Below are 21,522 nucleotides of genomic sequence, written 5' to 3' on the forward strand. Positions count from 1 at the left end.
CCATCTACAGCACCTTGTTTTGTACAGCTGCAGGAACAGCCAGATGAGAAAAGATGCTGCATTGTGCACCATGGTCATGCAATTATGCAGTTTCCCGACTGCTCTGTATTCACTATGACGTGCCATAAGCAAAGAAACTGGTCTTGCAGCATAGACTTCTGTGCCTGGTTTAAGGATTTGCAGTTCTTATGTAAAGATGGTATCAGTAAAATGTAAGCATGATGAGCATGAGTGCTTTTTAATATGGCTAAGATAAAGCTCTGATAACAATCTAGCAGAAACTCCAGTCCCTGGAGTTTCCTTGAACCAGAGTTACAAAGGGAAGAGAAAAAAGCAATGTATAGAACTAAAATGCTTCATAGAAACTCAGTAATTTTTTCCAATGGCATACTTACGTTGCTACCAAAATCCAGGGAAAGTATTTCACAGATGGGCAGACCTTAATCAGAATCTGACAGTGTTAATTTCTCCTATCTCAGCCCAGGATCAGCACAGGCTAAGAGCCTTTAAAATTCTTTATTGTTAAGCAAATTTTGATAGAGGTGACATCCTATATCATAAAAATGCCTGGTTTGTCCACACTTTCTTAAGGAAGGGCTCACTGTCATCTGAAGAAACATTATTGTCCAATTATGAAAAACATTCAGCAGAACCTTAGTTCTGGAGAGGCAAATGAAAGTCTACTTATTGCCTTCAGCTGGCTTGTTTCTGTTTTAAAGTATACCTCCAAACAGAAACATTTTTGCTGAATTTAATGATAAATGGCATATTCACTTCATTTCACACAAAAAAAAAAAAAAAAAGGAAATAAAAATTACTGCACAGGATTCCTACTCTAAAACTGTTACTAATTACTCTCTTTATGGAGGAAAGTTTCAACCTTCCTTAATGTTCTAATTAGTGATATTAATTCTGAACTTTACTGAGAAAACTATTTATATGGTATTAAAGTTGTCTAATGTTCCTGCCAGCTTGAAATGCTCTCCATCCCAGTAACTTTTGAGTTATGTTGCACACACACTGTGTGCTTAATTTGTGTTTCAGTTAGAATATTCATGTTTCAGAACAGAAACAAGGTGAGAGGAGGGCTCTGAAGTGTCACTGTGACACAGTTTGTGCAGAGGAGCCACCAAGTGGAGCCTTCCCTGGGGGTGGGTGCTGATCCCAGCCTGGAATTTGGGCAGAGCTTTTGTATTTTCAGCCACCACTTGACAAAGCCAGCAAAGCTCAGGCTGCCCATGCACAGGGCCAGTGCAGCTGGGGACATCCATTTCTGCCTTCTGCACTCCTGAATCTGCTGGGTTTGATACCAGCATCTGTTTCACATGGCCAAACTCTTCCAGAAACACAGAAAGATGGAACTCTATCCCAAATTCAGTGAAAGCACTGAGAGAGAGGAGAGGGGACCATCTCACCTGTCCCCAGCTCCTGTGTCTAACCAGCTGTCAGTGCTCTCCTGCTATTCGGTGGAGGAAGAAGCTTCTTCCAATTCATCCCAGTTTAGACATCTATTTTAGGATGGGATTAATCACTCCTGAAGTGCCTCTATTTCTTTCTTGGTGATAAAGAGTGTCTAGACAATTAGCTGAAAACGAGCACTTAACTTTCAGATAGCTGGAGTTAGTGACAGGAATCTCATCTGCATTTGGTATCAACTGCTCAAACTCAAATCAAAGGGAAAAAATCTGGTAAAAAAAACCCACACCACCAACACCTCAGACTCCAAACCACCTTTTACTCTGAGCTATGTTAGCTAATTCATCAGTCAGAGCAGCTTGAGAAACTCCCCCAGATTCTCTGGAGAACACAGCTCTGCTCGCCTTCCTCAGAGAAGAAGGATCTAGCCATAACAAGCCTGGATGCAAGCACAATCCTGAGCAAATCAGCCAGGAAAAGAAGGGATTTAAAAAATAGAAATTAATTAATTAACAAAATAAAAATCATGTTAATAGTCATTTATTAAATAATAAAAAATAAATTATAAATAAATAAATTAATAATTAGTCAATAGTAAGCATTTAAGCATTGCTTCATCAGCTCTGCAAACAGCATAACCAGAATTTTCAGAATATTTAAGGAAAAAAAAAAGTGTCTCTATGCATTTTTTTAAATCCCAGTATGTATTTCTCAGCTTCCTCAGGGATGTAAATATTACTTGAGAATCCAGCTTTACATAGCTTGGGTTCTTTTTCAATTCATCTGGATTCCCTATATCTTCCAGAGAACATGCAATCAAACAAAAAATACAAAAAGAGGAAAATTAAGAATACAGACAATGAGATAAACGTGGCTATATTCCCTTTAAAAAACTAAAAATACTAAACCTCTGCTTTTTAGTATGTTCTATGAAGTTGTGTTTTAAAAAAAACAGAACAAGGACATAACATTGAATTTCATTAAATGAGAAAGGGAAGAGCAAAAGTCATCAAACAAGCAAAAGGATTGTTAAAAAAAAAAAAGATTGTAGGAACATGAAGAATGTTTTAAATGCAGTAGTGGGCCCTAGGGTCTAATATTTCTTAGGAACTATGACAGCTTTGTAAAAGACAGGATTTATATTTTCTCATGATGAATAGAGTTGAGGAAAGAAATTGATTTCACTTGCAAAAGCTTCGGCTAAAACTAGGAAAGCACACAATATTCATGAAATATAAAATGCATTTTCCTGAACAGCAAATTTGGAATTAATAGTTTCAATTACTATTAAAGAAATTGGCTATTTTTCAAGTAAATAAGTCTCTTGATGAGAGTTTTAAACACCAGGCTGACAAAGCTTCCTTTTACTGGGAAGGTTTAATTTAATGGAATTAGTCTGGATTTTACTGAATGGCTTTCTCTATTTGAAAGGTAATATATTGATACCCTGAATAAAATCCTTTTCCTGTACTATCTTCAGCAGCTGCCATCTTCAGCCTCCAGATTTATGCTGGCTTTGAGCCAAGGAGCTCAAAGCTCCTTTACAAATAAAGTTTGGAAGGTGTGATGGACTCCTTGCTCCCAGTTATAAGGTTTTTTACAATTTTTACAATTTTACATTTGCAATTTTTACAATTTTACAATTTTAAAATTTTACAGTTTGTAGCCTGAGCTGGTTATCCCACAGAACAGGGACAGCTCTGCACCCTCCTGCAGTGCAAAGAGCAAAAAGCTGGGTTTAGGAATGGCACATCTCCCTGCCCCACACAGAATAATGGCTGAAGTCACACAAAACTGAATCTCTCCATGGGATGTGACAACTTCTGTCCCAATCATCCTGCTCTGTTGTTCTGTTATCTCTGTTTTTCCACACTCAGAAAAAATCCCACACTGAAAACCAAAATATTTTCGTGGAGCTGTGTAAGGCTCCAGAGCCAGACTCAAACTCAGAGCTGAATTCACCATTTAAACTCAGCTTCAGTTTAGGAACACAAATCTGATGCTCTAGTTTTCCTGAAAACTTTAGACAAATTGGTTTCCTGCTGCAATTGTGATGAAAACTATTTATCCTTCAGTAGATTCAGTTAAGAATTCTTTCTCTAACTAAAAAAACTACCTTAAAATCAAAATGTTAACCAAAAAAGTCTCAAACTAGGAATTATACATGCCATGAATGTTAAAAGTCATGTCATCAAGAGCTCACTAAAGAACAAGACAGTGATGATAAAACAATAGTTAAAATTGCTGTTCATTGTGCAAAAAATTATCTCCTTGAATGCTAAAACATCTGAATAAAAAGAAAAAACTCAAATGCATTTTAATCCTAACAATAGGACTGACTTGAGTAACAGTCATGCCATAAAGTCACTATTTCCTAGAAATGCTTTTAAAAATACAAAATAGGTTTAATTACTCAAATTAAGACTCTTAGATCTGCCCCTCCTATAATAACATTTTTCCTCTCCACCTTAAAAGATTCTTTTTGATCCTGCATTGGAGACAATTAAACTGTTTCTTATAGGACTCTTTTACAATATCCTTATTGTAAATAATTATAGCACAGGTAACCTGAGATCTGCTGCAGAACAGCTAGTGACATTTATTATTTTGCTTTTCAAAAGGGATTAATATACTGGAATGCATCAAAATAATTGGAGTTGTAATAAATAAGTCATTACCCAAGTGAATTTAAATAGCTGGAATTAATTTTAAATGAAGTGCTCCTCAATAGGATTACGATAGCATTAAACTCGGAATGTGCTTATTATTATTTACACTCCCAACAGAGGCAGATCAGGTTTTTTCAAACAGAATCAGTCCTTATTCATTGAGCAGCCCCTTTGGAAGGAGCCAAAGTGGGACTTGCTTCCACTGGGGAAATTGTGCTAAAATTTCAGCAGCCTGTGGATGATTATCAGTCCAGCACTGAGGAGCTGGACTGCTCTCAGAATATGGGGCATTTTTAAATATCATTCATTTTCAATATCATTCTGTGTTGCATGTCAAACTAGCCACATAACAGAGAAAAGGATTTTTTGTCATTTGTCTATTTGCTTGTTTTGCAGATGGAAGAAAGAAAGGGGTCATAAAAACGAGGAGGGGATAAATAATGTTAAGGTTGCAAAATACATAAATTCTTTGTCCATGATCAGCAAGCTACTGGCACTCATTTTTTTATTTCCAAATTGCGTGCTGTGCTATGGTACAGGAAGGAGAGAGGTAAAACCAAGATTGTGGGGCAGAGTATTCTTTGTCTCAGCGAAAATACAAATCTGAAGCAGCCTCATACAGGAGGAGATGGTCAAGAGGAGCTTCAGAGGAAAGATTTTTTTCTTTTTTCCTCTACCTTCTTGTTTTGGGAAAGTTTGAAGGGAGGAGAGAATCAGTGAACTAAACATTGCTGTGAAAAGAGCAGAGCACAGACAGGAAGAGATAACAGAATGTTTTCCAAATCTGCACACAGAGACTCGGTCACAAAAACAGCCTGACCTGAATGTACAACTCAAACAACATGCACAAACAGCATGGATCCATCTATTGAGCACATAAGGCAAAATGGCACAATTTTTTTTTTCCAACACTGAGGCCAAAACCAAAATTTTGAAGAAGAGGATGGACACTATTTTGTTGGTTAAAAAAAAAATTTGTGGCCAAAAGTCACAGAGACTTTCAGGCTTGTATCAGAGTTTTCAGCCTTAATGAATCTTTACTCTCCTTCAAAAGCATTCCACCACATGGTCAGGCAGGTATTTCATAATTCCTTTAGCAAACTGGAGGGCACATATTTCTGGTGTGATTTCTCAGAAAATAATAATTTTGTTAAGATCACTATCCAGCCATGCAGTGCAAATCAGAATCATGGATTATCCTGAGCTGGAAGGGACCCACAAGGATCACTTGAGTCCAACTGCTGGCCCTGCACAGGGCAGCTCCAAGGATCCCAGAGCATTTTCCAAATGCTTCTTTCTACAAATCCTGGCTAGAATAAAACCTTTGTAAACCAGGAAAGAACTTGGGTCAATTTAAAACCCTGAAGCAGATTTATTTCAGATCATCTGCATCACTAATAAAAGCAAACCTGCCATTTGTGGGAGTTCTGCAGCAAAAGGGCCTTGGCACTCAGGACATTTCAGCACACCCTGTGTACATCTCTGTGCATGCACAGGGTTAAACACAGCACAGCACAAAATCCTGCAGCCTCAGGTAAATAGGAATTCTCTCTTTGCATTTCATTTGTGGGAAAACACACTGAAGTTCCCAGGTTCTGCTGGGCCTCAGCTGACTAGCCCAACATTTTATTATTTATAATAGCCCTGCCAGAACTAATATTATTTTTTATTATTTTATTTTATTTTTATTTGTTTTCTTTTTATCTTTTTGACAAATTCTTTTTGTCAAAATTCTCTATGATGAGTGCCAAAAAAATAAGAATATCAAAAGAGTTTTAAATCAGGACACATTATTGCCTTCTTTGGGAGGTGGGGAAGAGTGAGATAAGAATAATTTATTAATTTATTGTGATCGCTGCCCTTGAAGGTAAAGTAGGAAAAAATGGAGGATAACATGATTCAACTCAGGAGGCACCTAATCAGCAGCCTGGAAAATATGCCAGAGATGTAAGTGAAAACAGAGAACACCTAAGGTAAGGGATGTCTAGAGCTAACTTTGGCATTTTTGAGACCAAAATGCATCTCAGGGACTCACCAGGCCAAGCAATAACACTTGGGGCTGACAGGACTCAAAGAAGAGCATAAGCTTTGAACAGGATTTCTACACAGGAACTAGCTTCATTCATGGGGAAAAAATCTCATTTTCTTCATTTAACCATCATATTAGGTAACAGGTTTGAGTAAAGGCTGCAGGATTTAGCTTGCTGCTGCTAAACATTTACAGAATCAAGACTGTGCATGGTTTAAGAAATTGTTTTCTTTACCCTCAATTCAGCATGGCAAGAAAGGCATCAGCCAATGGCCATAAATGTCACTGCTTGTATATTAGACCATATTTATTGATATATCCTGGAAGGGACTGGAGATTGGGTGGGTGACTAATGCTTAGGGTATAAATTGCTGAGAGGAGAAAACTGAACATATCTGTGAACTTCCTCCTCACACAAACACATCTGTCACATTCTGATAATACGAACCTGCAGTTCTAATCAAAACTGAGCTGAACAATGGTTTTTAATCCAGATATCTGCGTCCAGTGCATGTTCACTCACCAAGGAAGACTCCTGAGTTTGTTGGCTTGTACTTCCACAGAACTAAAGAATTACAGAACTGACATTAATCTCTGTGGCATCAGCTTTTCTTGTGCCTGCCATATCCCATAAAATCTCTTTTTTCCCCCTCAAAGTTTACATAATATCACTGGAAATCAAAATATCTATCAAATGAGTTGCCACAGACTGCGAACTTACATGCTGGGTGCCACTCTGTGCCTCACAATCTCTCTCTGAAATACCTGTTTGAAAATTGCCTGTTGTTTCAAACTGGAAAAGATAAGCTGGAGAAAAGGCCTAAAGAAACTGTGAACCTGCCTCATTGTTTTCCACGGTGTTTCACTCTCAAACCTAATAAACGCTGCTTAATAAATACTGTTAATAAAGGAACACTGTTAATAAATAAACACTGTGGCTATAAGCAGGCAAGAATAAGGACATAAAAGTTACAATGGTGGTGGGAATATGCTTATAAAGCCATTTTCTTTGGGTAACATGTTTTGCTGCAGCTTGGATTTTAGAGTACTGTGGAATTCTTCTCTGCAAAACAGCAACTTTGATAGTAAAATCTGCATAAGTCCCCAGACTTTTCAAAGCAAAGCTGAGTACCAAAGTCACACACACCACATATCAGGCAATGTTTGAAAACAAAGCCAGCCCCAACAAAGCCTGAGTGCACAAGCAAAAGATAAAGCAGGAATGTTTTCTCTAAGGATATATCACTCAGTATCACCCATTATCATTCTGTTTAACCCTTTATTGCATCTCCTTGTGTCAGTCACTTAGATGCTCTTTAAACCTCTGTTTCTCCCCCCACTTTCTTTTATAATACATATATATATAAAATATAACACTTTTACTTTTCAATGCATTATTTTTGCATTATAATTATTATGCACTTTTCAATTTTCAGTGCTATTGCTGCAGCCACAGAACACTCCCATTGCACTTACCTAAGCTATGCCAAAAATGCAACAAATAGATGTAAGAGAGCTTTTCCTGCTCGAATTTTCCCCACTGTCCTGGCCTGATGGGTTTCTACTTGAGCTAGGTCTTATGAACTCTGAGAACTTCTCACACCCCAGATAGCCCAGATACTCTGAATGGCATAAAATCAATAGGGTGGCTTTTGAGGTAGTGTTGGAAACAGAAAAATATTTAATAAAAGATCAAATAATAAACTTCTTATAGATAAAAACTGAGTTTGGGGCAAGAGGTTTTTTCTCCTGCTAAAACAAACCACACCAAATTAATTTTTGTTGTTGTTCTTTTCTTTCTCTAGTGAGATTACCAAGATGGGACTTCTTGGCCTCTGTCTAATTGGACAGCCTCAGGTCTGAGCTGAAGTCTAAAAGGTCCTGTGAACTTTTTGTACTTTTGTACCTTTATGACATATTTGTACTAAATTGGGAGAGAAATTTTGGGGCTTTTGGCCTTTTTAAGCAGACAATAATTTAGCTACTCTATTAACAGAGAGCACATTCCTACACTGGCCCTGCAGCCTCTTCTAAAGAGCCATGGCCATTGTCCTGCTCTGCTGCATCTCAGCACAACCCTGTCACCTGAAATCCATAAATCACCTGAAATCCATAAATCAGGACCTCCTGGAACAGCATCCTGCAGCTGCTGCTGCCCAGGGAATCACAAAAAACAGAGCTGGCCAGACTGGCTGCACACCTGAATACAAACACACAGCTGGATTCACACACAACTGAAATACAACCCAAAGGAAAGGGAAACAGCATTTTTCTAGTGGAGCCCAGAGCAGCATCGATTCCCACAAATGAGGCTCAGCCTGAGCTGCCCAGGGAATGATTGCCCTGAGCTGTGCTGTGACAGGAACACAAAAAGTCACTTGTGGTGGGAACCCAGTGCCCTTGTCACCTCCCCACAACTAAAATTGACCCCTTCCCCCTTTCTACCTCCACAGCAGCAGCTCCTCAGTGCAAGCCATGGTCACCCACACTCACCCCTGCTCCAGCTGGCTCAGAACTGGCTGAGGAAGAGCTGCAGCCCCTCACTGCCCTGAGTTCCTCCCTCCCTCCCTCACACCCAGGTCCCCTCTCTCCAGCAGAGCAGCTCGGTGCTCCAGCTGCTCATCTCTCTTTCAAAGAAAACTTAGGAATAAAAGCAGCTGGGAGGCAGGAAGACAGCCAAGTTTGTTTGCCCTTGAAAGGAGGTGGTCACACACAGAGAGAAAGGCAAAATGCACAGAGAACTCCTGAGGAAATAAATCCACCCTGCTATCCCCTCTGCATTAGTCAAAACCCCACACACTGGGCAGCAAGAGACCATGGTGACAATCCTCAGGTACATTTCTTTAGTGCTTTCTCAACATGTGCAAAGGAAGCCCCAGCCTAAGGGCACACACATTGCCAGGAGAAAACACCTCAACCATGGCCCAGGGTTCCCTCTCACTGTGTGTAAAAGTAACACTGAGAGTTTCACTTAGTGCCAGAAACTTCCTCAGAATATAACGGCAACTTCTATAAGCAACAGGGTCAGCAGAGAAGGCTTAAAATAAGTTTCAGAGACAAAATGTGACCATACATATATGTGTACATTTGCAATAACACCCACAGGCGACTCCAGCAAACCAGCAGGAATGTATTTCTACAGAATGAAACTTTTGGGAAACAGAGAAGACAAGGGCTAAATACTTACTGGCAGGAAAAATGTGGTTTTTTTTTTTTCCCTGAGGTCACCCCTAAAGTGTGAAAAACAGAGCCAGAGAAGCCTGGTTACCCTGGTTTTCCCTTGAAAATCTCAGATGCTGGCAGCTGGAGGCTGTGAAGTGAAAGGCAGGGACACCTCCACAATGTGAACCCTCTGGCTGAGGGGAAAACCTCCAGGAGCAGGACAAAGCAGAGAGGGAAGCACACTCTAATTCTCAGCTTGCCTGTTCTTCATCCAGCAGGGCTCTGAGATACTCTTCCATTTGTGTGTAAGCAAATTGAATCAGAAAGTTTCCTTACTGAACTAAGAGTCCACTAATAAAAGATTTGCTACAGGTTAAGGGACTGATTCCCTGAATGAAATACCAGCAAGGTATTACCAGAGAAAGGAGAAATCAATATAGAGGAGAAAAAAGAAAAAGGAAAACAAGCTGAAATTGAGAGCAGTAATCTAATTCTTCAGCACATGATCTAGAGAACAAAAAGATACCCCAGAGGCTGTTTTTGTACCCTGAATACCCACAGTAAGGGCAAGAAATTTATACTGGTCAAGACAAATGGTGTAAGTAGCACTGCAGTGAGTCAGGGTTTGGAAATAAATAGAAATATTTCTGCCATAGCCCAGCATACACATTCCTCAGCCTTTCCTCACAGGAGCAGTGTCCATCCTCTGACTCCCTTGGTGCCTTCTCTGGACTTGTTCCTGCTTTAGCAGGTGCTGCTTCCTCTTTCTATCCCAAAAACCATGAAAAATCTACATGGTGCATCAGCACTCCTGCATCCTATCACTCTGATAGTCTGCAGTCACTTGCTGCAAATAATAAATAAATAAACTCTTTCCTGCCTGAGATTTGGAGCAGGATTTAGGCACCAAATGAGATGCAGGATGGTAAGGAAATTTCCATCACAAAATGTATTATTATAATGATAATATCACTTATTATTTATTATGATTTTTGATCATCAGTTACCTTTGAGTAACCTTTTTTCACCAAAAATACACCTGGAATTGTAAGCCTCCAATCCAAACAGTCAACAATAAGCAATTATTTGGTTTATATAGTTTTGTTAATACTTTTCAAATGTTCAGAAATAGTCTCAGCATATTTTTTTTTTCAGCAGTGCTCTCTGGCTTTACACCTTATTAATATACAATATGCTATATACTTATTTTCTAACACAAACTATTTCAAAAATACTCCCATGAATATATGCTATGGTAAATCACATTTCTAAATTGACCTGTACTTAAACTGTGATGAAACTTTTATAAAATGTGAATACTTCTTCCTCTGAAAAATGTGATTATTAAGCAAGGGCCTTAGGGTGCCCAACAAAGTCAACAAGTGTTTTGCTTTTGCTTTAAGCCACACAATTCTCTTATTATTCTTTGCACTGAAAAGAACACTGTTTGCTGTGTCAACATAGCAAATGTCCAACAGTAAATACTGGAGCATATGAAATAGCAGATTTATTTGTCAAAACACTTTTGAGGAGAAAGGCTTATTTGTGGATGTGAAAAGACCAAGGGACACTTTCCAGTTTCTCACTTTTGGTGGTAATTCTAAAGAGTAATACCTAAATAAGGTAAGCACTCTCAGAATCAGGTTGGAAAAGTTGTGCTACTTAACACCCTTGTATTTTTTTTAATAATATATTGAAAAAAAGGAAAATTACAGAACATTTAAAAGCAGAAATCTATTCCTTGACTGTGTAAACGAAGGTGGCTTGCAGCCAGAACTGTGATGCTTACATTCCTGACTCACTCCTTCATTTTGCCACCAGTAAATCCACAGGCATTCTGTGTTGTTTACTGGAGAATCTTTTCCAAAAATGATAAAAAACAAATGCAAAAGTTGTCTGTAACTTGAAAGAGGCTTTCTAAATGTGGATTTTGCAAAGTTAATGCCCATATTATTCATACTTACATAAGCCCCCATGTTCAGATCCCAACAAGGTGATTGTTAAGGTCAGGCTTTTTCTGTCAAACAAGATTTTGATTTTAAAACTAGATGAACGTATTTATAATTTCATGAAATCTGCCCAGAAGATAGGGTCATGCTGACCTTTTCAGAGAAATCATATGACAAAGGAGAAAGTGATTCTGAAAGCATCGTGCTACTAGGAAAAAAAAACATGTTCCAAAAACTTCATCAAGTTCAACCTCTGATGCACCAGCAGAGAGTTAAATGATAGGAAAATGAATCACCAAAAGGGACTGATGGAAAAAATATTGCAGAAGAGTTTCTCCTTCTGCAAATGACAGAGAGAGAGAGAAAAAAAAAGAGAGAGAGAGAAAAAGAGAGAGAGAGAGAAAGAGAAGTTATGCAGTCAGAAAGCCAGAGGCCAGAAGACAAGAAATGTGCTTTTCCTTATGTGCAGCATTTTGATGGGTAGATGTATACTGGCCATACTTGCTCAGAAAAGGAAAATTTGTTTATTTTGTTGGTTACTGCAAAGCTTTATGGTAAATACATTTAATTTGCAACATTCTTTCTTCCACTTCAATACTATTTGCAGATTAGCCCAAGCAGAACTCATCTTAAAATGCCACACCTCAAAATGTGTTTCCTACAAACACTCTGCAAATTAATTTCCTACAAACACCAGAGAAACATTTGACATTTTCCGGTACATCAGACTGGCCAGAGGCTCAAGGCAGGCAATACTCAGCCCTCACTGTGTCAGAATTACAATTGCTGTCCCTCTGCTGTTATTCCCATGGGAATTGGTAAGGCACTCCTGCAGGAGTAGGTTTAGATTAGATAAAAGGAGGAAATTCTTCTCTGTGAGGGGGTGATGCCCTGGCACAGGGTGCCCAGAGCAGCTGTGGCTGCCCCTGCATCCCTGGCAGGCCCAAGGCCAGGTGGGATGGGGCTCTGAGATGTGGTCTAGCAAAAAGGTGACCCTGACCATGGCAGGGGGTTGGAACAAGATTAATTTTAAGGTCCCTCCTAACCCAAGTTATTCTATAATTCTAAATATTTTTATGAAGTTGCTAAATGCAATTTTCCTTCCAGCCTGTCCTGTGCTGTTGGAATTATGATTTGTCAGATATTCAACTTTTTTTAAAAGAGCCTTAAAATGCTGTAGGGTTTTCTGGTCTTTCATTCTGTGTGTGGGAGTACACAATTTTTCTAATGGGATGTCTATGCTAAAGACAAAGATACCACAAGTGATTTGCAGCCCATCCATGTAAATAAGTCACCAGGTGCTTCCAAGAACTGATAGTTAAACCACTAGATTTTCTAAGCCCATTGCTCTGACAAGTCATGGCGATACCTGAATTTATCTCCAGCTGCAAAGCTCTCTTGACCAGTATGCCTCCTGAGCAAACTCTGGGTCTGCATGTGTTAAAAACATCAATAATTATAGTTTTTACTCATTTTTTTTCCACAAGGGATTCCTTCTGGGGGTATTCTATCCTGCAAGAATGAGATCTGAGTTGCACATGACACTTGCAGAAGTCTCATATCCATATTTCTCCATTATGCAGTATTTAAACTGTCACTGCTGTAAGAAATCAAGGTCAGGGGAGAAGGAACAAATCCCAGGTAGGAAGAACAAATAACCGAAATTTTGGATTTTAGAATATATTTCTATGTATCTCCTTAGCAGTGGAGCAGCACTTTCCCCTTGCTAAGAACCTTTGTTGAGTTTGGTCTGAATTCCACATCAGCCAGTGCTGCTTTTTCAGGTGCAAGCATTGTATTTATCCAGAGACACACGTTGGCAAACAGAGATGTTTGGTGGGAAAACATGCAGAGCCATCAAACCATGCAAAACTTGGTAACATTCCAGGAAAAATTTTCTTTTGTGGAGTGCAAGAGGTGACCCCACAAAGGAAAGAATAAAGTTGTCAAAAATGAGTTTGTCAAGAAGAAATAAGAATGTGGCCTACAAAGATTCTGCAGGAAAATTACAGTGACTACAGAATATCCTCATGATCTCTGCAAATAGTAGAATTTTTTATCATTTCAGTAATTCCTTAGTTGGAGTAACCTGAGATAGGCTTACCACTTCTATACAGTCAAAATAAAGTCACACAGAAAAATAGAAGATTATCTTGGTTCCATTTCTTACTCAGAATGATCAAGCTTCATTTCCAGAACGACAAATCACAGCATGACTTTTTGCTATCATTCGCTTATCTGTGAAACATGGAAAGCATTTGGAGATCCTGAGATGAAAGGAGTCTTAGCACACCAGAAAAATTAATGACACAGAACAACAACAAAAAAAAAAAAAAAAAAAAAACACAAAAAAAAAACCCCAAACCCAAAAAAAACCACCAAGAAAAAAAACCAAACAAACAAACAAAAAACCCACAGAAAAATAAAGTGTTTAAGCAAGTATGTGTAAAGTAAATCTAGTTTATAGTCACAATGCTACTAAATCCCCTAGTTTAGAATGCAACTTCCTGCTTATGGAAAAACAACATTTTAGAGCTTTAAAACACTACATAGAAATCATGTACTGAATGAAATTCTCAATGGCAAGGCACCTGTGTCAGAAAAGCAAGAAATAACTTAATCTATAATAAGCACTACAGTTGTTCATCATAAGCCCCCGAAGAAATGACAGAAAAATAAGTTAGTTGACAGAAGAAGTCTCTCTCTCAGTTCTGAGAGTTTTATTTATCAACAAACAAGTTTTGCTCTGTGACAAGACTACATTAAGGGAACCATTAAGCTAAATGTGCCCAAATGTTTTTTGTTTTACCTATCAAAAGTTATTAGTGTCAGAACCACTGCCAGCATACAGGCTTGGAAAGAGAGACACAAAAGCCGGTTGTTTTAGGTGTTCTTTTAAATCACAGTTAAGACTCTGCATGGATACAAGATTTTTCCCTAAAAGCTAACACAGCAAGTCAGGAGACAGCATAAAACCTCAAAAAATTAAAGATCAAATCTTTATCTTAGATGAAAGTCATCCTGGGGAGAATTGCATGTTTATAACTACATAACCAGTGAACATTACATATATATGTATATATGTGTATATATATGTATATATGTGTGTGTATATATATATATATATATATATATATATATATATATATATATATATATATATATATATGTATATGTATATGTATATTTATATGTATATGTAATATGTGGATACCCTGGGCTGCCTGGCCACATCAACCCAGGGACATTGCTGGACTCAGCTGGCCAGAATGGATACCCAAAAATGTTCTGCAGACACAAAGTGTTTGAAGCACCTGCTCCAGAATTATCCACAATATTAACTTACATGCTCTTTCTCCCAGAGGTAGATGATTCAAACCTTGGCCCACAGGCAGAGGAACAGGGGGCATCTCTGACCACATCTAAAGTACCAGCTCCATCCTGCATTGATGGTGTGTTGAAACAAACCATTTGAAGGGTGGCTCCTAACAACTTTTGGCAGCAGCCCCTGAATCAAAATACACCCAGCATTGCACAGGAATTTTTTGCCCAAATCTGGGTGCAATCTTCCAGACAATGAGCATGAGCAGAGCACCAGAAGATGGATGAGAGGTGCAAAGAACTGGAGATGTACAAAACCTGCAGATAAAGACATTTCTGGCAGGCACTAACAGGGTGGAAATCCCTGGTGGTCCCTCCCTCACCTGGGAGCTCCAGTGCTGGGAGCCTGGGAGCCCTGGAAGCTCTGGCTGTGCCTGTCCCTGGTGGGTCTGTGCCCTTCCCTGGAGCTGTGGAAGCTCTGGCTGTGCCTGTCCCTGTCCTTGGTGGGTCTGTGCCCTTCCCTGGAGCTGTGGAAGCTCTGGCTGTGCCTGTCCCTGTCCCTGGTGGGTCTGTGCCCTTCCCTGGAGCCTCCTGGCGAGATTCCCTGGATGCACCTGGCTCACCACATGCAACACCTGGGGCTGCTCACCAGCCCCTTAGCCAGGACCCGCAGGACAGGCACAATTTGCAGGGGTGTCACCCCAGCTCCAGGCTTGTTCCCCCCTGAGCAGCTCTGCTTCCACGGCCCCTCAAGCAAGACTGCTCTCCTCACATGCTCCTGCTCTGCCAAACAAGTGCTGCCATCCTCTTAGAAAATCTAGACCCTTTTACTAATAGTGCTGAGGAGCCATTGTTCTGGGAACAGCATCTGGGAACAGTGACACTGCAGGATGCTAGCGGGGAAAGGAGGGGAGGGAAAACACACAAATGTAAAGCTATATGGGGAAAAACAAATTTTCTATCCTATCCAGAAAGCTAATCACTTCCCAAAGCTGAGTTACCAGCCAGATGCTGAGGTGGCTCTGTGCTTGACCTAGCTGGATCCAGGCTTCTCTTCACTGTGCCCATGTGTCCAGAGGCAGTGCAGGTGACAAGGGAAGAGGGTGCCTGCAAAGGGAACAGTGCTATGACCCCCAATACTGTAAATTTCCCTGGCAGAACTAATCCAGGCTACCACAGGCAGTGACAATTAATGGGAAGTGACACAACTGTGTGGTCTGAAAATGAGGTAACAGAATAGAAGTGTCACTGTGCTTCCCAGGGCAGTGATAAATGATGTCGCCTCTGTTTCAGGATGTTCCAGGGGAGAAGCAAGCTTTAACCACACAAATTAGAGAAGGACAATGAAAAGGCATTACACTCAAGAATAAAAAAATTAGGTTACTGTTATATTGCTTGCATTCTTGCTATGCACCACCTTGCTGTGCACACTGAGAATCTCTGTGCTCTTCTCCCTGAGCAAAGAGGCCTTCCTCCATCCACTCCAACTATTATTTTGTTCTCCACATGGTTGACTAACAATGGGTGGGCTACAGAGTGGCTCCAAGGCTCAGGTAATCCTTAAATGTTATTCACAGGATTCCCCATTTCTGGGGAAACTGTACTGGCTTCTCTCAGCAGTCAGTTGGCCCAATTATACTTTTCATATGTCTTTTATCCTCTTTCTAAATTCTGAGCTTGTTTAGTTTTGTTTTTTTTTTTTTTTTTTGTCCAGACAATCTTAAAGAAATGGGGAGCGTTCCAGATTTCATTTTCAAAAGCTAGCACTTACACAAGCCACACAAAGGGTGTTGCATTAATATTTTATTTGGCAAATCCACCAATCCCAGAACAAATCATACTATTCATAAAGTAAAATATTCTCCACATAGATTAGCAGTCCCTTCACACCAGGAGGTTAAAAAATAAGCACAGTGTCTGCTTCCAAGAAAAAAGGCCTGCAAAATGGTATGAGAATTGAAAAATGCAGAATTTGCATTTTCTCCCAGAATTTGCATTTTACTCACAAACAGGTGCCTTACAAAAAACAATTAGAAGGGCTTTGTATGGCATGCTTAGGTGTATACAGGACAATAACTGATTTCTCCCATTTTAAGTGAAGCACTTTCTGACTGTGAATTAACTAAAGAGACCATCAGAATCACAGGCCATCTCAGACACGTGAAATCTCATGAAAAGTGTTCATGAATGAGGTGCCCTTTAGAGGCTCACATCTTTTCTGCTTTCCCCTAACAAAGGCAAGCTTAAAGATTAATGTTCCACTAAGAGCCAAAGCAAAATAAACTTCTCACAGATCCATGGTAATAATGTTTACTCGCACGCACAGAAATGAAAAGCAGAACCCAGTCAACATATTTTCACTGGCAAACTCCTGAATGTTTTTGCTAACTGCTGTAGTTTCAACTAACAAAAATATTATGACAGCACAAAACATTCATTTAGCTGGTATTTCACTAGGCATTAAGTCCAATGTGTCAAAATTACAATGCTTGGCACACAAATGTTTCTAGAGGGAAAATCCTAGTGATGATCTGTTGTAGTGGGTTATGTTAGTTTGTTTAGTTGCTCCCCCATTCTGTATTGTGGTTCTGTCCTCCATTATTTTTCCCGCCTAAGTACTGTCTGTCATTCAGTTGCTATGGTTATTCCCGCCTTAAGTTCTGTCAATGTTATATGTTGTTATATGAGGTAACTCTCAGTTCTCCTCCTCTTGTTTCCCTATATGGGAGCATACTCCTCCCTCCCTAGGCCCAGTCAGTCACTCCCTGCTCCTCCTTTCTTTCCAGAATGTTCTTCACTTTGGGAGCTAGGATTGGCTGTGGGACCAGGGCCCCTCCCTAACGATGTATCCATTGGCTTTCTCATAATGTCTGCTATCCTAAATTCACTCCCACGCCTTCCTGGATTGGTTCTGTTGGAAACCCCTTCTCTGGATGCCTCCGCCTTTACAACTGCCTGACACATGTGTCGGGGTTATTCCCTGGTTGACTTCTGTTGGGCAATAGACCTGACTGTCCCCAGCGAGTGTCCAGCTCTTGGTCCCGTCATTTCTCGCAGCCTGCCAACCAACTCAGCGTGATCTCGTCCACACGGACGCAGGCCGAAGCCTTCTGCCGGTGAGGGGCGTCCGTAGGAGCGATCCTGGGGCCCTTCCACCGGGATTAGCTCCCCAGCTGGCCGCCCTGCTAGCCGGGCGGACATTATTCTAAGGCCGCTGACCACTGCAGTGATCATTGCAGAAATAAAGGAAACATACTAATTTCTGGATATCTGGTTGAAGAATACACCAAACGCAGCTAAACTCTGCTTTTGAACGCACTGAAATGACAATAGAATGCATGAGCATGTTGTAGGGGCATTTCCAAGCAGCCTGGTGAACATTTAGGAGTCAGCATTGCACAGTGCAGCTGTGCTGGCTCGGCAGGTTCAGGTATGTGCTGCAGCGTGGGTACAGCCTGGTCTTCTCCATCCTGCACACATCCCTCGGCCTCGGGATGAATTGTAGCTCGAAAATGCAGAAAATGTGGTGAGGAGTCTGTGGTCAGCTCCCACTCAGCACAAAAGATTACACCACCTGCACGGCCTTGCCTTTATCTAACACTGCAGCGAGTTCTCATGAGAACATCTTTTTGTTTGACAGTAGAAGTGATTAATGGAGATGTTTTTCTGCCAGGAGAACCCTATAAGAGCCCCGAAGACCGCGGCGCCGAGTACCCCTTCCACCGAGCAGAGCAGCACAGCACGCTGCGCCCCGGCTCCACGGCAGCGGACCCCGCACCGCCCGGCATCCCAGCTCCCGCAGAGCCGTAAGATCATCCCCGCTTCTCCCTTCCTAGCTCTGCCCATGGGGGTTTGCTCGACACTGCAGCTCCTGGGGGGGGCATAGCTCCAGGCAGCCCTCCCGGCTCGCTGCAGGCTGGGTTCCCTGGGAACAGCGCTCCGGAGCGGGATAGGGCACACGGATCCCCCTGGGAACAGCGCTCCGGAGCGGGATAGGGCACACGGATCCCCCTGGGAACAGCGCTCGGGGCGGGCGCAGGGAGGGATCCCCCGGAATCGCCGCTCCGGAGCGGACACAAGAAGGGATCCCTCTGGAAACAGCGCTCCGGAACGGGCACAGGGCACACGGATCCCCCTGGGAACAGCGCTCAGGGCGGGCACAGGGAGGGATCCCCTGGAATCGCCGCTCCGGAGCGGACACAAGAAGGGATCCCTCTGGAAAGAGCGCTCCGGAACGGGCGCAGGGATCTTCTGGAAACAGCGCTCCGGAGCGGGACAGGGAGACATCCCCCTGGAAAAAGCGCTCCGGAGAGGGGACAGGGAGAGATCCCGTGGAAATAGCGCTCCGGAGTGGGATAGGGCGCAGGGATCCCCTGGAAAGAGCGCTCCGGAACGGGACAGGGAGGGATTCCCCTGGAAAAAGCGTTCCGGAGCGGGCACAGGGTACAGGGATCCCCCTGCAATCGTCGCTCCGGAGCGGGACAGGGTGGGATCACCTGGGAACAGCGCCCGGGGCGGGCACAGGGAAGGATCCCTGTGGAAAGAGCGCTCCGTAGTGGGTACGGGGAGGGATCACCTGAAAACTGCGCTCCGGAGCGAGACAGGGCACAGGGATTCTCTGGAATCACCGCTCCGGAGCGGGACGGGGAGGGATCCCCTGGAAACAGCGATGCGGGGTGGGTACAGGGATCCCCTGGGAACAGCGCTCCGGAGCGAGACAGGGCACAGGAGGGATTGCCTGGAAACAGCTCAGGAGTGGGCACAGGGAGGGATCCCCTGGAATCGCCGCTCCGGAGCGGGCAGGGGGCCCCGGGCGGGCCGGGACTTTGGTGCGGGGGCTGTCCCTGGCTGTCCCCGTGGCTGGGGACAGTGACACTGCAGCCCCGGCTCAGGGCAGCCCTGGTGGCCGGGGCCGAGCGGCGCTGACCCGAGCTCGTCCCGGTTTCATCCCCCGCTCCCCTGGCTTGGGAAGCTCCGGCCCGGCGGTGCCCCCTCCATGGGGCTGCCAGGGGGGAGCGGTGCGGGACGCGCCCATCGCCCCGGGCCGCTCTCGGAGGCGCTGCTGCGGGGACGGGGGGATGCGCCAGCGGGAAGGACACGGCGGTGCTTCGGGAAAGGGATGGGGAAAGGGGGTGGGTTTGGGTGTGGGGAGGTGCCTCTTTAGCCGCCCAGCCTCTCCCGGCCGCGCCGCAGTGGGAAGGGATGAGCGGTCCCGTCCCGGCATGGCCGGTGCTGGAATATCGGCAGTGGGCTGTGCCTCCCCTGCAGCTCATCCCTCGAGGGTATCTGAAATAAACAGGGCCAGGAGACTTCTTCTCCTTTTTAATGTCTTTATTATAAGTGATGAGCTCAGGATTGAGCAGCTCGAGGGGTCTGCAGCTTCCCGTCGTCTCTCAGCTCTTAGGTGGCTCGTTGTTTTTGGGGTTTTCTCAGTACATTTGGAGCAGGGGTCCCGCACACCATGCTGGTCCTTGGAGAGATTTTGCATATTCCTCTCCTCCAAAGTCTCTTCTCCTCACTGTTCGGGAGGTACCCCACCCTTGACTGTCTCAGAGAAAGGCCATTAACTCGCCTCAGCCAGGACTTTCACTGATACAGAAACAACTATTAACAACAGCGACCTGTAATTGCCATAGCACAGGCAGCAGCCCAGCAGCAGCAGTGGTAACCTTTTTCTCACAGAAAAAATTGGCAGAATTTTTGTTCATCACAGTGTCCAGACCCTGAGGGGTGGAAATACGTGGGCATTGCGCCAAGAATGAAGGGATGAATATTAACCTGCGAGTGGCGAGGTGGGGAAAGCAGAAAAATTGAGTTAAGAAGTTTCTCGCAGCCTAAAGGCTGCCCAATTTATTGTGGGTGATTATCGGCACTGGTGAGAAATGCCAGATTTAGTGCTTAATAATATTTAACTATGTCTAGGGAAAATAGTCCTTCAGGGTGTCAGGAAAAAATCAGGAAAATCCACAAAATCCAGAGATTTATGTCCAAAAAGGAGACAGAGGAGTCCTGCAACTTTATTTGAATAAAAGGAGAGAGGCCACTGGGGCAAGCCCTTTGGAGGACACAGCCTCCTTTATTCCTAAAGTCCTGGCCGCATTTTGCCCTCTTCCTTTCCCCACTGCTGAGGTATAAGGAAGGTACAGCCTACCCGAACCACCTACCACATATCCCCCCTTGAACCTGTCATTTTACCCCAAAGTTTGGAAATGCAGGCTTTCGCACACCCCTATCTGAATCAGGAGCCAAGCTCTGCCACAAACCTGCTGCAGTAGAGACATTCAGACCCATGTCAAAGCCATTAACACCCACCCATTGCTTCATCCATGGAATTGTTTGTAAGGATATTAGCTCTCCTCTCAAGGGCATCACCCTCTCAAACCTGGGTGCTGGCTGTGGGAGACATGAGGGTGCTGTGTTGGAAAATACCAGCTCTACAGAGACTGAGAGGCATTTTAAAAGACTTTATTCCATTATGAGTCTCATAGAAGGGTGAGACATAAAACTCAACACCATTCTATCAGAAGCCACCCTATTTCCTGGGTACAATACCTTTATAAATGTTTTTCAGCCTATTAGCTTTTGCTATCACTTCTAACCCAAATAATCTATTTTTTCCCCCCACGTGGTCCTGCTGCAATGCATCCTTCACAGTTCTAATTCTCCAAAATACCTGTCCTTTTGCAAGGCCGTCTTCTGAAACTTGTTTCTAGTTAAATATCTCTCTCAACAGTGTCATCTCTATTCCATGGCACAGCCCTGCTAGGACACACACAGCCCTGTGAGAAACGGGGTGAGCTGTGGCATGCAAGAGAGGAAAATCTGGGAGTGAACCTGCAGCAGGACAGGGGCTGGCAGATGAAGTAAAACTTTTAAAAAGTTAAAAAAAAAAAATTTTAAAAAATCAGGCACCCTGCCAGGCCATGCCCAGGCTGCAGATGAGATGAGCAGCATCTGGTGTTGGGGATGTACAGCC

General features: G+C 42.8%; 1 protein-coding gene across 3 annotated transcripts in view; it reads right to left on the reverse strand.

Annotated features, from left to right (window-relative positions):
- The window catches only part of LOC102063879 (solute carrier organic anion transporter family member 1A2), a 40,968-nt gene extending 32,242 nt beyond the window's left edge, over positions 1-8,726 (reverse strand). For 2 of the 3 annotated variants that reach the window (XM_014275953.3, XM_026790303.2), the window contains exon 1: positions 8,608-8,726. The gene's annotated coding sequence lies outside the window, so the exon portion shown is untranslated. The remainder of the gene's footprint in view (positions 1-8,607) is intronic. The other variant, XM_026790304.2, reaches the window with a different exon arrangement.
- Positions 8,727-21,522: the final 12,796 nt, after the last annotated feature.

This window comes from Zonotrichia albicollis, chromosome 4, assembly GCF_047830755.1.
Source record: "Zonotrichia albicollis isolate bZonAlb1 chromosome 4, bZonAlb1.hap1, whole genome shotgun sequence".
Classification (NCBI taxonomy): Eukaryota; Metazoa; Chordata; class Aves; order Passeriformes; family Passerellidae; genus Zonotrichia; species Zonotrichia albicollis.